We start from the raw sequence: 13,014 nt of genomic DNA on the forward strand, positions 1-13,014 counted from the left end.
TTAGACCTTTTTAATCACAAGCTAAGTGTTGTCTTTGTGTTTAAGTTAGTGTAAAAATTTTGTGTGAAGACCAATGTGAAACATGCTATGAAAGTAATTTTTTAGTAATTAACAAAATGAAAATTAGTTTATACAAAACTTTATTGCATTTGGTCATCCCCAAAGGGGTGCACAACTTAATATTAGCAAGGTGTTCATGTTTTGTACACTGTATATTATGGCACCACGTCTCATCTCACTAACAATTGTTAAGGTGAAAAGAAAATTCCACTATTGTGGCTAATCTCTATTGTGGCTAGCTTCACATAGGTGATTTACTCAATCATGACATCATGCTCCTTTTTGACTATATTTAGCTAGCTGCTAGCTTAGATGCCTGTGATTGGTTGCAAAATAAGGTCTCAACAAACTGCTTCAAAGATGGATGTTGAGAATTAGTTTATTGACAATCCTATTCATTAAGTATCCACTGTAATTGCTTAATAATAAGTTATCCAGCTAACATAAGATTGCTAACATGCATTGCTTCTGACACATGACGCGGTCCTGCTTGTTTTGCCAAAAACATAATTTACATGAGCCAAGTGATAACTGAGCAATAGCTTTCAACCAATGGAACTTTTAAAGATAATTAACAATATGTAAATAATTAAAACAAAAGCAAACTAAGTTAAGAACTATTGCCTTTTTGAGTGAACTTTGTAGATGGCGGCCCTGTGGAAGTTCTTCGTCCAAAGCTTGTAGAACGCATGCACTGAAACAATTAGAAAACAAAAACAAAATTAGGATACTGAAAACATTTTATATTTTGGCATTTCAAAACAGTAAACTCAGTGGCTAATGGGTGGGTTTGGCTTTGGAAAAATTGGGTCAGTTTCCTTGATGTTGCTATGCTTCTCACTGAAACTGGCATTTTATATATTTTTCAGCAAGGAAACAATGTTTCTGCCTTGAATTAATGCAATATAAACAAATGATGTAGCTAGCATAAACTGGGATTTAGGCCTACTAAATATACTTTTAAATGTGTGGCCAACCGTTCCTTGCGAGCCACAGCCTAGCCTCAACACAATTGATTCAAACTAATCAACTAATTATGACATTCAATCCAGACTTGGGACTTCATCATTAAGAGACAGACTTGGGACTTCATCATTAAGAGACAGTTGTATACTAGTTGTCTCTTCTTCCTAACTCAGGTGTATACAGCGTGAATGGAAGAAAAACAAGATAATGTAACGAACCTGAGTTTATAAGCGCGGATATCGACTCTGCCGCACGAGCATGCTTTTGCGGCACAGTCGATAGCGCGCTGGACTTCGGGCTAGAAGGTCGAGGGTTCGAGTCCTACTCCCTGCTTGTTTCATTACAATAATATTGAGTTATGCCTAATATGGCAATTTATTTTTCAAAATCAATTATTGTTAACTTACATCTCAAAGCCATGTGACCACCATTTGCCTCATGCAGCGTGACAAATCTCCTTCGCGAAGAGATGACCAGAGTGTTGATTGTGGCCTGTGTAATGTTGTCCCACTCCTCTTCAATGGCTGTGTGCAGTTGCCGCTATAGTCAGCGTACATCGTTGTCACGATATTATCTAAAGTAACGTCAGTCAGCATAGCTAATAGAACTAACGCGTTAGTAAACCCGCTACAATCATGCAGTAATGTTAGTGTACAGTCAGTCAGCAGTTACACCAGTGGGTCCCTTGGAAGACTTCCATGTTGTGCTGGAAAGTCATAGCCAGCTAGCTAACATAACATCCCTCTGAGTAGGGTGTTTCAGTAGGCTAAACTAGAAAGCTGCATTGCAGTGACACTGAAACAATGTCACTCTCTATTTCTCTATTGCTTCTCCTTCATTTTGGAAGAAATTCATTTGTTCTAAACTGTTCAACTACTGTCTCTCTCTAAGTCAACAACTCACCACATTTTATACAATGCAGTGCTAGCTAGCTGTAGTTTATGCTTTCAGTACTACATTCATTATCTGATCCTTTGATTGGGTGGGCAAAATGTCAGTTCATGCTGCAAGAGCTCTGATAGGCTGGAGGACATCCTCTGGAAGTTGTCATAATTACTGTGTAAGTCTATGAAGTGGGTGAGAACCATGAGCATCCAATGTTCTGTATTGAAGTCAATGTACCCAGAAGAGGACAGAAGCTATCTCTGAAATGACAGCTTATGGTAGAGAAATGAACATTCAATTCTCTGGCAACAGCTCTGGTAGACATCCCTCCAATCAACATGCCAAAATGCACGCTCCCTCAAAACTTGAAACATCTGTGGCATGTGTGTTCTGCACATTTTAGAGTGGCCTTTTATTGTCCCCAGCACAAGGTGCACCTGTGTAATGGTCATTCTGTTTAATCAGCTTCTTGACATGCCACACCTGTCAGGTGGATGGATTAGCTTGGCAAAGGAGAAATGTAAACATGTGTGCACAACATTGTAGACAAATAAGCTGTTTGTGCGTATAGAACATTTCTGGAATATTTTATTTCAGCTCATGAAACGAACACTTTACATTGAATGTAAATATGTGAAGCTAGCCACAATACAGATTATCCACAATAGTGGAATTTGCTTGTCACTTTAGCATTTGTTAGTGAGATGAGACGTGATGTCATAATATACAGTGTACAAAACATTAAGAACACCATGCACTTATTTTTTGTTTAGTGTCATTTTAACAAACAATGAATGTATGGGCTACATTTATGAGAATAATACCTTATCAAGCTTGAAGATGATACACTCATTTATCACTCAAAATAAGCTTGGGGATTTGATCTTGCAACCTTTCAGTTACTAGTCCAACACTCTAACCACTAGGCTACGCTGCCGCACCATTAAAAGACATCAAAGCATTCACGTAAAAAATAGAAAGTGTTCAGTCAAATAATTCGTTAGATAGCTAGCTATCACATGAATTGTGCAAATATATGATAGCGCTAGCCAGTTAGTGGCATTGACCAATTTGAAACTGGTATCAACTAAATGTGTTTCACTCTATCCCATAAAACATGACATTGCTAACTAGGCATCAATTAGCAAACACACTTTTTTAGTTTATTAGGAAATGTAATTAATAAATTAGATCCCTGACAACTTTGGTAGGTAGCAAGCTAGATAGCTTGGTTTCCATTTTCCAACACATTTTTTCTAATCCCCCTGATTGGTCGTCAACGGTTGCTGGTCTTGGAACTCATGTATTCACCAGAAACGGCTTCTGTTAAAATGTTTGCCACTAGTGGCAATAAATATTGTTGCCACAGATTCACCACTAGTGGCAAACATTTGCAAAGTTCTGGCAACATTTTGTGGCACACTATTTAGTTTGCAGCTAATTTGCCATAAACATGTGGGAAATCTGTGATAACAAATTAATTTTTGTAAGGGTCAAGGTCTGGCTGTAAAACGTGGCTAGCTAGCTACTGCAGCTAGCCAATTTTACTTTTATCAGTTGTAGCCAAGCTAGCTTGCTTGATACTCACTCAATAACTTTAGCATACCGTGATTTTCTGGGCAATCCCGGTCGATTTATAAATTAGAATCTACTATATATGGCTGTAGTCCTGTGTTTTATTGCCAAAAGGAACCCACTCATAACAGAGACAGACATGGTTGTGTTCCAAAACTGTTCACCCGTTTCTACGCCAAGCAAGGACAATGTTCCATTTGTTATTATAGTGTTTTAATTGTGTGTGTGTGTGGCACAGCTGCATATAAATGGATTCTGTTCATGTCTTATTATGAATTTGGGCAAATGAATACAATTTCTAATGAGTTTAATACATTTAATTGATTTCCTACGAAGTTTAATAGGCTACTACTACCCAATGAGGCCTAGCACACTCGCCGATGTGCAGCTTCAAAGCCATATCAGATACACTATACAGTATATACAAAAGTATGTGGACACCCCTTCAAATTAGTGGATTCGGCTATCATCAGGAGCTTCATGAAATGGGTTTCCATGGCAGAGCAGCCACACACAAGCCTAAGATCACCATGTGCAATGCCAAGTGTCGTTTGAAGTGGTGTAAAGCTCGCCGCCATTGTACTCTGGAGCAGTGAAAACGCGTTGTCTGGAGTGATGAATCACGCTTCACCATCTGGCAGTACAACGGACGAATCTGGGTTTGGCAGATGCCAGGAGAACGCTACATGCCCCAATGTATAGTGCCAACTATAAAGTTTGGTGGAGGAGGAATAATGTCTGGGGCTGTTTTTCATGGTTCGGGTTAGGCCCCTTAGTTCCAGTGAAGGGAAATCCTAATGCTACAATGACATTCTAGACGATTCTGTGCTTCCAACGTTATGGCAACTGTTTGGTGAAGGCCCTTTCCTGTTTCAGCATGGCAATGCCCCCTGTGTACAAAGCAAGGTCCATATAGAAATGGTTTGTCGAGATCAGTGTGGAAGAACTTGATGGCGTGCACAGAGCTCTGACCTAAACCCCATCGAACACCTTTAGAACGAATTGGAACACCGACTGCAAGCCAGGCCTAATCGGCCAAAATAAGTGCCTGACCTCCCTAATGCTCTTGTGGCTGAATGGAATCAAGTCCCTGCAACAATGTTCCAACATCTAGTGGAAAGCCTTTCCAGAAGAGTAGAGGCTGTTATAGCAGCAAAGGGGGACCAACTCAATATTAATGCCCATGATTTTGGAATGAGATGTTCGATGAGCAGGTGTCCACATACACTACATGACCAAAAGTTTTTTTATTGTAAAATAGTGTGAAACAGGCAGTGGCTGGGCAGACACTTTCATTACAGGAATCATGAGGATAATGCACTTTACTGTTTGAACAAATCATGGTTTTATCTGCTGACAAAATAGGATTTGATTGAGGTGAGTAGGTATAATGTACAGATCGCAGCATTGCACAGCCAAGTGAAAAGGGTAAAAAAATGTGACTAGGCTATTGTCGCAGACTGGAGCCCTGAATCAGTCAACCAAAGTCACCAGTAATATAGGATGTAAGAATATAGAATTTCTAGAGGCCTACATCAATCAAATCAAAGGTAAATAGCATAGCCCATTGTTGAATGCATTGGTACAAAGTAAATTCAATCATTCAGGATTTGGCAGGTGGAACTATCCCAACCTAATAACTTTTAAGGCAGAGAGCAGCCCAGTCTCTCATTAGCTGCTGAAATTATCACGAGGAACATCTTCGACCCAGGCCCCTCTAATATAACCTGCTGTTTGTCTCGAGCAAATTGACACGAATCAACAGAGACACCCGGCGCTCACAGCAGCCTCTCCACGTTTCCAAGTAAATGCCAACAGGCCACTACTTGATTTTCTACTCCGTTGTCATTGGCGAGATGCAGTGCCTGTCATGCTGGGCCACAGGCATGGACTTTCCCTGCAGTATCCACCATCAGCAACTCGCTCTCGTCCTGCTTCCCCCATTGGAGTTCCATGTTGCCATTCTCTACCCGCCTGCAATCAACACTGAACGCCCCTTCTTTTCTCGGCTTTGCTTAGCGACCGTATTGGCTGTCAGGAACAGGAACGACCACCACGGCCGAAGAGAAGTGTCGTCCAAGAGACCGAAAAGGGTTTCTGACTTTTATGTATCATTTTAAGAGTTTTTAATTAACATATACATTGTCTTATGTATTAGAAAGTCCATTCAGAATGACATTGAAAAGCGCCCGCGTACGTTTATGTGTTTCGTTCGACACCGTGGAACTCAAGGGGGATATGTGCCTGACTTGTCTTGATAGCCATTTTTTTGCAGACAAAGAGAACTGTTGAGTAGTGTTTATAAAAGACAAAAGGGTAAGTTGAGAATATTAATAACCATGATTAATTACGGAATACATGTCATTTAGCTACTTTATGTCGCTAAATAACTGTACTGTATACGTCTGTCTGTAATTTGGTAACATATTTGTTCATCCTAGCTAGCTAATTAGCTAGCAGACCAACTCGATGTTGAAACTCACGTTAGCATCCAGCTAGTTGACGTTAGCTAGACACCGTTATTTGCGAAATGCAGCCATTTTTTTGGAGGAAGGTGGTGATCTGTCGGTGAAGTTTTTTTTGTTGCATAATGTTACCATTGATCTACCGAGGTATATTATCACAACTCCTACATCATGTCAAAAACATATCGCTTTAGACAGATCCTTACTTACAGCCAGGTCATGATGTAATGCCAACTATTGTCAACGTCCAGTGGTAGTAGTAGCTAACTAGCTACTGTAGATAGTTAAACAGTTAACCAGTGCTGTCTGACCGATGATAGGCCTACATCGGTTTAAATGGCCCAAAATGGCCCTATCTCATCTATCTCGCATGCAATGCTAAACTATTAGTTTATGATTGCCTAAATATTAGCATGTCATACTAATCTCACAACCTAAAAAATATTCAACCATTATGAATTAGGCTCGCGTTAGGTTGTTACGCTATAGCCTACCTCACCAATGCAGTGAATGGTCCAAATTATAATAGCGTTATAGCTGATGTCGTTCTGTGCAAGCACCATATCATAATTAATGCTATTATGAAGTGTTTCACGTCATGTTTATATCACAATAATGAATCCAAGAAGGTTCCCTACTGTAGTTGTGTCCATATCTGTGTCCCAGTTTGTCTTCCACCGTTGTCATTGTCATGCAGTAACCTGAAACGTCTGATTTATTGTAGGGCTAGCCTATCCCAAGGCTATGTAGGCATATTATTTAAGATAAGGGAACTTGATTGTCAGTTAAGTTTGCACAGAATGGAAATGTGTCTTAGAAGATCTGGCTTACATTAAAAGGGTAAAAGCAGACATTAAACATACACATTACACACAAACACTAAACGTGTACATGTCAGTCCATCAGTCTTATTTAGGATTGCCACTACATTTGGAAGGATGCGTGCAGTGGGTGGGTGTTGTCGAAGACCTGGAGGGCTTTCCTTGTGATGTTCTGTGTACACTTATTGGAGTTGTGGCTCTTTCCTACAAATTGTGCTAGTTTACTCCTGTTCCTGACTGAGAAAGTCCAATACCAGGAAGAGATGTTGAAATGAGAACACTATCAGGTGTACACCATGATCAGTGTGTGTTTGCTTGCATTAACTTATTAGCTTCCTAAGTAGGAAGAGACACCGACTTGCCTTTTTGTTAATGAGGTAATTGTTTTCCTGGAAGATAGGTTTGTGGTCTTAAATTGTCCCCGAGTATTTCAAATGTGACTTGTTCCACGTCCCAGCCATTCATGGTGACGTGCTCAAAAGAGGGACTTGCGTTGTTCCCCAGCTTACCCTCCAAGCCACAGTTCTTTAGACTTGGTGACATTGAGGTCAAGGAAGCTATTGTCAATCCCCTTCACAAGGCAGTCAATTAACTGGGAGTAGCTTGAGCTAGAATTGCCCTCCAAGCAAGCAACCAGAGCCATGTCGTCCGCATATTTGATGAGGTCGCTGTTATTGCATGCCATTTCATTAGTGTATATGGAGAACAGGAGAGGTGACATGACACAACCTTGTGGGATGCCTGTGTTCAGGACAAGGTGGTCCTGATAATTAAAGATAATTAAATAAAACATATTTTATTGTCACATCTTTAAAGATCAGCTGCCACTAAAAATCAAATTAGAAAACAGCCTATGTGGCACCCAGGGTGGGAAATTACCAGCCAAATGCTGGTAGGTGTTGGCATTGGCTGTCAGAATGGCTATTCTTACCAGAGACATTGGCAGGTGGTCATCACAGAGCATTTGGGAGTAGTTTTCCTGCCCCAAATGTGTGTGTGTCAGCTGTGGAAGAGAGAATCTCAATGCTACAGTGGTGAAAGTGGGGTGGGGTACAGCATAGGTTCAAACAAGAGAGAAAGATGTAGACCTTGCCTGCTGGAACAGGTATAGAACACACTCTGATATTCACTGTCTGTCCATGTTCTGTGTTGTTCTTTGAAATCACTTTCAATCAATTTCAAAACCATTCAATAAATGTCTGTATGGTCCAATTCCCGGAGCCACCCATACGCAAAAATATATGCATGCGTGACTGTAACTCGCTTTGGATAAAAGTATCTGCTAAATGGCATATATTATTGTTTTAACATTACAATGCGTGCATGTGTTTTCTGTCATTTTATCCTCATAGTTTTTTTTGTGAGGGGGCTGGTAAAACATTTTAGTGGCTGGTAAAATTTGGGCATCCACCAGCCACTGTGTTAACTTCCCACCTTGGTTGCGTCGATATGAGTCAGAAATATTTATTCTACTGTCAAAATTGACCACTAAGTGGATAGGATAATTTTGGTCATAGTCAATCTCGTCCATAAGAGTTTTGTGATACTTGTGGTCGTGACTGCATCACAACTTAAATGAAGGTTAGGTTTGTTTCAATCCAGCCCACAACTGGCAGCACACACATATTTGTTACACGCTTCATAGACAACAGGTGTGTACTAACAGTGAAATGCTTACTTACGAGTCCTTTTCTAACAATGCAGAGTTAAAGATAAAACAAAAAAAATAATAAAAATAGTGACCCAGGGAATTAAGAGTAAAAAAAACATGACTTTTTATATAGGGAGTAGAAAATATCATGGCTATATACAGGGAGTACCAGTACGAATCGATGTGCAGGGTTAGCTATGTACTGTACATATACAGTGCCTTTAGAAAGTATTCGTACCCCTTGACTTATTCCACATTGTTTTGTTACAGCCTGAATTCAAAATTGATTAAATTATTATTTTTCTTACCCATCTACACACAATAGCCCATAATGACAAAGTGAAAACATTGTTTAAATTCACACTCCTGTGTCAATACTTTGTAGAATAATCTTTGGCGGCGATTACGGCTGTGAGTCTTTCTGGGTGAGTCTCTTAATAGAGTCCACACCTGGATTGTGCAATATTCTGCCCATTTTTATATACACAAAAACATGTATGTAAATATGTCTGTCCTTGTTTGCCATCGGACGTCATTCAGCGATGTTCCTATTTGCAGATTCATTAGTAATTATACAAGCAGGTCACACATTTTTCCTGTCTATGAAAGACTACAACTTGTGTTGGTCGGTGCTTTGCACTCTGGCCCCATCTCTCCCCCAAAGCAGACTTTAAAAAATATATATATATTTTTACAAAGGAGGCGGAAACTAACAACAATCCTTTAGGCAAAACTGAAAGAACTGACCAGATGTAATTGCTTCAAGTAATTCCTCTCATCAACTCGAATTTGACGATGGAGCTTCTATTAGCTTCATGGTGACATTCAACCATACATGTTTCAACCGGAATGTAGCAAAGAGGATTCAAAGCTAAATCCAACTCTTTAATGTTTGAAGCTCCTCTACAGCCGATGCTAGCACCAAGAAGGCAGATGACAAATGCGGTGCCCAGTTAATTTCCCTTTAGTTTATCTAGTTATTAAACTTTAGTTTATCTACTTAAATCCATGTTGTGTATTGCTGGCTAATATACTACTTTGTTACAGTGGGGAGGAAATACAATTATTTGCTAACTTGGCTGGCTATCTAGGTAGGTAGCTAGCTAAGTTAGCTTGCTTAACAACTACCGGTATCCATATCTATGACAAAAAAATTAAGGTTTTACAATCGGAGATCTTTTGTATCTCGATATGTAAAACCTCTTCTCCTTTAAGTCGTAGATATGGCTAGCTACATAAACAGCAAGCTACAACCAGCCACCTAAAGCTAGGTTTACCAGCAAACGTTAGCGCATGACTGGAGTTGACTGGCTAGTTAGCCACACACCTGCTAACTTGTTATGCGCAACGCCTCCCATTTGTAACTTGTTAGCAAACGTGTAACATCAGCAACTGTAGAATAAATGACTAGCTAGCTACTTAACATGATTGACGAGGGTTGACATTGGTTATGACCTTGGATGCATTTCAATCCCACAAAATGATAGGCTTAACGTAAGATAGCATTACAAACAGATGTAAGTATTGCATATATCATACATTTACTACCAAACAGTGAGGAGAAACAATAATACAACAATTTACTGTTGTAAATCTCTAAAACTGAAGCTTGTTTTACTATAAAGATATTTGCCTAAGCATGCCTGATGGATATGGCTGTAGGTAGATACTGTCTACCTACTTACCTATCTACCTAGGCTCATTAATACGCTCTGGTCACTGGGCAAAGTTTGAGGGTTATGCCATATTTCTATTAGGCTAGATATTGTTGTACATGTAATCTTTGTGCCTGTGCACATGTATGCATGTTCAACTAGTCTATCCTAATATTGATGTAATGCTGGCATGGTTTAACTGTTGTTCAAACTGTACAATAGAATATAATTGTTTTTGTTCTTTGTCCAACAGACAAAACAGTGTAGTGCCTGGGTTTCTTCCTGTAGTGGATTCCTTTGCCTGCGTGTGTCATTGTAGCAGAACTGTATCCCTGTTGAGGGATTAGACATGATGCTGGATTTCAAGCAGATGACTCATGAGGTGCTGAATGGCAATTTAATTATTACAACACTCCTCCCACAACTTTACAAGTATTCCCTGAATTTATTGTATGTTTCTTTGGAATGGCAATTTCATCGGGGCAACCTCTCCCATCATCTGCTTAACACCAGTTCTCTTAGCTACAGATTGTTACATCAGATAATGTGATTTAACCAAATATATTTTTGGTATCCATTACTGGGAGTTACAGGATAGGGACTGTTTGGTGTAGCACAGTGAATTTTAGACCTACCTTAGCGATGCTGTCTTTGGCCTCGATTTGTGGAAACCGGAGTGTGGCAGGGACACCAGACAATAACGGATTACAAAGGGAAAACCAGCCACATCGTGGACACCGACGTCTTGCTTCCGGACAAGCTAAACACCTCCTTCGCCGCTTTGAGGATAACACCGTGCCGAGGACAGTGGGCTCTCGTTCTCCGTGGCCAACATGAGTAAGACATTTAAGCGTGTTAACCCTTGCAAGGCAGCCGTGTCCTCAGAGCATACACAGACCAGCTGGCTGGAGTGTTTACAGACATATTCAATCTCTCCCTATCCCAGTCTGCTGTCCCCACTTGCTTCAAGTTGTCCACCATTATTCCAATACCCAAGAAAGAAAAGGTAACTGAACTAAATGACTATCGCCCCGTAGCACTCACTTTTGTCATCACAACGTGCTTTGAGAGTCTAGTTAAGGATCGTACCACCGCCACCATACCTGACACCCTAGATGCACTTCAATTTGGATACCGCCCCAATAGATCCACAAATGTTGAAATCGCCATCGCACTGCGTACTGCCCTATCCCATCTGGGCAAGAGGAATACCTTTGTAAGAATACTATTCATTGACTACAGCTCAGCCTTCAACACCATAGTACCCTCCAAGCTCGGGTCTGAACCCCGCCCTGTGCAACTGGATCCTGGACTTCCTCTCCCTCAATGTCATCAAAACGAAGGAGCTGATCGTGGACTACAGCAGACAGAGCACACCTCTATCCACGTTGATGGGGCCGCAGTGGAGGTGAAAAGCTCAGTGTACACTGACAATCTGAAATGGTTCAACCAAACAGACAGTGTGGTGAAGGCGCAATAGTGCCTTTTCAACCTCAGGAGGCTAGGAGACCTCAGGATCACTCTCCTTGGTCAAATAACCTTTACACAGCCTGGAGGTGTGTTGGGTCATTTGTCCTGTTGAAAAACAAACGATAGTCCCACTAAGCGCAAACCAGATGGGATGGCATATCGCTGCAGAATGCTGTGGTAGCCATGCTGGTTAAGTGTGCTTTGAATTCTAAATAAACCACTGACAGTGTCACCAGCACAGCACCAGCACACCTCCTCATTCATGCTTCACAGTGGGAACCACACATGCGGATATCACCCGTTCACCTACTCTGCGTCTCACAAAGACACGGACAACGGTTAGAACCAAATATCAATCATTTGGACTAATCACAGCAAAGGACAGAGTTCCACTGGTCTAATGTCCATTGCTTGTGTTTCTTGGCCCAATCAAGTCTCTTCTTATTAGAGTCCTTTTTAGTAGTGGTTTATTTGCAACAATTTGACCATGAAGGCCTGATTTCAGGGTAGTCTCCTCTGAACAGTTGATGTTGAGATGTGTCTGTTACTTGTACTCTAAAGCATTTATTTGGACTGTGATCTGAGGTGCAGTTAACTCAAATGAACTTATCCTCTGCAATTCTGGGTCTTCCTTTCCGGTGGCAATCCTCATGAGAGCCAGTTTCAATTTAGCTCTTGATGGTTTTTGCGACTGCACTTGAAGAAACTTTCAAAGTTCTTAATTTTCCGCATTGACTGACCTTCATGTTTTTGCCATAATATGGATTTGGTCTTTTACCAAATAGTGCTATCTTCTGTATACCACCCCTATTTTGTCACAACACAACTGATTGGCTCAAATGCATTAAGAAGGAAAGAAATTCCACAAATTAACTTTCAACAAGGCACACCTGTTAATTGAAATGCATTCCAGTTGACTACCCCATGAAGCTGGTTGGGAGAATGCCAAGACTGTGCAAAGCTGTCATCATCCCAAAGGGTGGCTACTTTGAAGAATCTGAAATATAAAATAAATGTTGATTTTGTTTAACACTTTTGGTTACTACATGATTCAGTTGAAGGCATTGTTTATGTCTACGCTATTAATCTAAAATGTAGAAAATTGTAAGAATTAAGAAAAACCCTTGAGTGAGTAGGTTTGTCCAAACCTTTGACTGGTACTGTGTATATATATACACACACAGTGCATTCAGAAAGTATTCAGATCCCTTCACTTTTTCCACATTCTGTTACTCTACAGCCTTATTCTAAAACCGATTTAAATATTTTTTTTGTGGAAAAAGGAAAGGGGCCTGAGTACTTTCCAAATGCACTGTAAATCTGCAAATGTGAGGATGCATGGAATGCTTTATTAAAAAGGTTCATTTTCATGGTGCTTATGTTAACTGTCCACATTTACTTTTCCTCAGCCAACAAGAGGAGTAACGAACAGCAAAATCACTAACCTATGTTAATCTACTGTCCCC

The 13,014-nt window shown here is 40.4% G+C and overlaps 1 protein-coding gene and 1 long non-coding RNA gene across 2 annotated transcripts in view; one reads left to right on the plus strand and one right to left on the minus strand.

Moving 5' to 3' along the window:
• Window positions 1–423: 423 nt before the first annotated feature.
• Window positions 424–1,941, minus strand: LOC118964437. Its single transcript, XR_005051467.1, has 2 exons — window positions 1,434–1,941; window positions 424–754 (listed from the first exon to the last, which is right to left on the minus strand). It is a non-coding gene; the product is annotated as an uncharacterized LOC118964437 (long non-coding RNA).
• Window positions 1,942–5,231: 3,290 nt separating this feature from the next.
• LOC110527013 (suppressor of cytokine signaling 5) overlaps window positions 5,232–13,014 on the plus strand; it is a 52,844-nt gene continuing 45,061 nt past the window's right edge. Inside the window, exon 1 of the mRNA XM_021608186.2 lies at window positions 5,232–5,802. The gene's annotated coding sequence lies outside the window, so the exon portion shown is untranslated. The remainder of the gene's footprint in view (window positions 5,803–13,014) is intronic.

This window comes from Oncorhynchus mykiss, chromosome 1, assembly GCF_013265735.2.
Source record: "Oncorhynchus mykiss isolate Arlee chromosome 1, USDA_OmykA_1.1, whole genome shotgun sequence".
Taxonomy (NCBI): domain Eukaryota; kingdom Metazoa; phylum Chordata; class Actinopteri; order Salmoniformes; family Salmonidae; genus Oncorhynchus; species Oncorhynchus mykiss.